Below are 4,530 nucleotides of genomic sequence, written 5' to 3'. Positions count from 1 at the left end.
TTCCATGGGCACTATACCTCTCGGGGACTTAGAGCCAAGTGTCTTCACTCTTTGGAGGTAGTAGCTCCTACTTCCATGGGCATTATTCCTCCCCGGGACCTACTGCCAAGTGTGGCCGGGGGACAGTGACATGTGGCCGGATAGGCCAAGTGGCTTCTCCCGCTGACTTGCCCCTTTGGAAGTAGGAGCTCTTACTTCCATGGGCATTATTCCTCCCCGGGACCTACAGCCAAGTGTGGCCGGGGAACAGTGACTCTTGGACGGATAGGCCAAGTGGCTGCTCCCGCTGACTTGCCCCTTTGGAAGTAGGAGCTCCTACTTCCATGGGCATTATTCCTCCCCGGGACCTACTGCCAAGTGTGGCCGGGGAACAGTGACTCTTGGCCGGATAGGCCAAGTGGCTGCTCCCGCTGACTTGCCCCTTTGGAAGTAGGAGCTCTTACTTCCATGGGCATTATTCCTCCCCGGGACCTACTGCCAAGTGTGGCCGGGGGACAGTGACATGTGGCCGGTTAGGCCAAGTGGCTTCTCCCGCTGACTTGCCCCTTTGGAAGTAGGAGCTCTTACTTCCATGGGCATTATTCCTCCCCGGGACCTACTGCCAAGTGTGGCCGGGGGACAGTGACATGTGGCCGGATAGCCCAAGTGGCTTCTCCCGCTGACTTGCCCCTTTGGAAGTAGGAGCTCCTACTTCCATGGGCATTATTCCTCCCCGGGACCTACTGCCAAGTAAGGCCGGGGAACAGTGACTCTTGGCCGGATAGAACTAGTGGCTTCTTCCGCTGACTTGCCCCTTTGGAAGTAGGAGCTCCTACTTCCATGGGCATTATTCCTCCCCGGGACCTACTGCCAAGTGTGGCCGGGGAACAGTGACTCTTGGCCGGATAGAACTAGTGGCTTTTTCCGCTGACTTGCCCCTTTGGAAGTAGGAGCTCCTACTTCCATGGGCATTATTCCTCCCCGGGACCTACTGCCAAGTGTGGCCGGGGAACAGTGACTCTTGGCCGGATAGGCCAAGTGGCTTCTCCCGCCGACTTGCCCCTTTGGAAGTAGGAGCTCCCACTTCCATGGGCATTATTCCTCCCCGGGACATACTGCCAAGTGTGGCCGGGGAACAGTGACTCTTGGCCGGATAGTCCAAGTGGCTTCTCCCGCTGACTTGCCCCTTTGGAAGTAGGAGCTCCTACTTCCATGGGCATTATTCCTCCCCGGGACCTACAGCCAAGAGTGGCCGGGGGACAGTGACATGTGGCCGGATAGGCCAAGTGGCTTCTCCCGCTGACTTGCCCCTTTGGAAGTAGGAGCTCCTACTTCCATGGGCATTATTCCTCCCCGGGACCTACTGCCAAGTGTGGCCGGGGAACAGTGACTCTTGGCCGGATAGGCCAAGTGGCTTCTCCCGCTGACTTGCCCCTATGGAAGTAGGAGCTCTTACTTCCATGGGCATTATTCCTCCCCGGGACCTACTGCCAAGTGTGGCCGGGGAACAGTGACTCTTGGCCGGATAGGCCAAGTGGCTTCTCCCGCTGACTTGCCCCTTTGGAAGTAGGAGCTCTCACTTCCATGGGCAGTATACCTCTCGGGGACTTAGAGCCAAGTGTCTTCACCCTTTGGAGGTAGGAGCTCTTACTTCCATGGGCATTATTCCTCTCCGGGACCTACAGCCAAGTGTGGCCGGGGAACAGTGACACTTGGCCGGATAGGCCAAGTGGCTGCTCCCGCTGACTTGCCCCTTTGGAAGTAGGCGCTCCTACTTCCATGGGCATTATTCCTCCCCGGGACCTACAGCCAAGTGTGGCCGGGGGACAGTGACATGTGGCCGGATAGGCCAAGTGGCTTCTCCCGCTGACTTGCCCCTTTGGAAGTAGGAGCTCCTACTTCCATGGGCATTATTCCTCCCCGGGACCTACTGCCAAGTGTGGCCGGGGAACAGTGACTCTTTGCCGGGTAGGCCAAGTGGCTTCTCCCGCTGACTTGCCCCTTTGGAAGTAGGAGCTCCTACTTCCATGGGCATTATTCCTCCCCGGGACCTACTGCCAAGTGTGGCCGGGGAACAGTGACTCTTGGCCGGGTAGGCCAAGTGGCTTCTCCCGCTGACTTGCCCCTTTGGAAGTAGGAGCTCTTACTCTCATGGGCAGTATACCTCTCGGGGACTTAGAGCCAAGTGTCTTCACCCTTTGGAGGTAGTAGCTCCTACTTCCATGGGCATTATTCCTCCCCGGGACCTACTGCCAAGTGTAGCCGGGGAACAGTGACTCTTGGCCGGATAGAACTAGTGGCTTCTCCCGCTGACTTGCCCCTTTGGAAGTAGGAGCTCCTACTTCCATGGGCATTATTCCTCCCCGGGACCTACTGCCAAGAGTGGCCGGGGAACAGTGACTCTTGGCCGGATAGGCCAAGTGGCTTCTCCCGCTGACTTGCCCCTTTGGAAGTAGGAGCTCCTACTTCCATGGGCATTATTCCTCCCCGGGACCTACTGCCAAGTGTGGCCGGGGAACAGTGACTCTTGGCCGGATAGGCCAAGTGGCTTCTCCCGCCGACTTGCCCCTTTGGAAGTAGGAGCTCCCACTTCCATGGGCATTATTCCTCCCCGGGACATACTGCCAAGTGTGGCCGGGGAACAGTGACTCTTGGCCGGATAGTCCAAGTGGCTTCTCCCGCTGACTTGCCCCTTTGGAAGTAGGAGCTCCTACTTCCATGGGCATTATTCCTCCCCGGGACCTACAGCCAAGAGTGGCCGGGGGACAGTGACATGTGGCCGGATAGGCCAAGTGGCTTCTCCCGCTGACTTGCCCCTTTGGAAGTTGGAGCTCCTACTTCCATGGGCATTATTCCTCCCCGGGACCTACTGCCAAGTGTGGCCGGGGAACAGTGACTCTTGGCCGGATAGGCCAAGTGGCTTCTCCCGCTGACTTGCCCCTATGGAAGTAGGAGCTCTTACTTCCATGGGCATTATTCCTCCCCGGGACCTACTGCCAAGTGTGGCCGGGGAACAGTGACTCTTGGCCGGATAGGCCAAGTGGCTTCTCCCGCTGACTTGCCCCTTTGGAAGTAGGAGCTCTCACTTCCATGGGCAGTATACCTCTCGGGGACTTAGAGCCAAGTGTCTTCACCCTTTGGAGGTAGGAGCTCTTACTTCCATGGGCATTATTCCTCTCCGGGACCTACAGCCAAGTGTGGCCGGGGAACAGTGACACTTGGCCGGATAGGCCAAGTGGCTGCTCCCGCTGACTTGCCCCTATGGAAGTAGGAGCTCTTACTTCCATGGGCATTATTCCTCCCCGGGACCTACTGCCAAGTGTGGCCGGGGAACAGTGACTCTTGGCCGGATAGGCCAAGTGGCTTCTCCCGCTGACTTGCCCCTTTGGAAGTAGGAGCTCTCACTTCCATGGGCAGTATACCTCTCGGGGACTTAGAGCCAAGTGTCTTCACCCTTTGGAGGTAGGCGCTCCTACTTCCATGGGCATTATTCCACCCCGGGACCTACAGCCAAGTGTGGCCGGGGGACAGTGACATGTGGCCGGATAGGCCAAGTGGCTTCTCCCGCTGACTTGCCCCTTTGGAAGTAGGAGCTCCTACTTCCATGGGCATTATTCCTCCCCGGGACCTACTGCCAAGTGTGGCCGGGGAACAGTGACTCTTGGCCGGGTAGGCCAAGTGGCTTCTCCCGCTGACTTGCCCCTTTGGAAGTAGGAGCTCTTACTCCCATGGGCAGTATACCTCTCGGGGACTTAGAGCCAAGTGTCTTCACCCTTTGGAGGTAGTAGCTCCTACTTCCATGGGCATTATTCCTCCCCGGGACCTACTGCCAAGTGTAGCCGGGGAACAGTGACTCTTGGCCGGATAGAACTAGTGGCTTCTCCCGCTGACTTGCCCCTTTGGAAGTAGGAGCTCCTACTTCCATGGGCATTATTCCTCCCCGGGACCTACTGCCAAGAGTGGCCGGGGAACAGTGACTCTTGGCCGGATAGGCCAAGTGGCTTCTCCCGCTGACTTGCCCCTTTGGAAGTAGGAGCTCCTACTTCCATGGGCATTATTCCTCCCCGGGACCTACTGCCAAGTAAGGCCGGGGAACAGTGACTCTTGGCCGGATAGAACTAGTGGCTTCTTCCGCTGACTTGCCCCTTTGGAAGTAGGAGCTCCTACTTCCATGGGCATTATTCCTCCCCGGGACCTACAGCCAAGCTTGGCCGGGGGACAGTGACATGTGGCCGGATAGGCCAAGTGGCTTCTCCCGCTGACTTGCCCCTTTGGAGGTAGGAGCTCTTACTTCCATGGGCATTATTCCTCTCCGGGACCTACAGCCAAGTGTGGCCGGGGAACAGTGAAACTTGGCCGGATAGGCCAAGTGGCTGCTCCCGCTGACTTGCCCCTTAGGAAGTAGGAGCTCCTACTTCCATGGGCATTATTCCTCCCCGGGACCTATAGCCAAGTGTGGCCGGGGGACAGTGACATGTGGCCGGATAGGCCGAGCGGCTTCTCCCGCTGACGTCATCGCTTTGGAAGTAGGAGCTCCTACTTCCATGGGCT

This window comes from Engystomops pustulosus, unplaced genomic scaffold (assembly GCF_040894005.1).
Source record: "Engystomops pustulosus unplaced genomic scaffold, aEngPut4.maternal MAT_SCAFFOLD_90, whole genome shotgun sequence".
NCBI classification, from domain to species: domain Eukaryota; kingdom Metazoa; phylum Chordata; class Amphibia; order Anura; family Leptodactylidae; genus Engystomops; species Engystomops pustulosus.
This window is presented reverse-complemented; position numbering follows the sequence as displayed.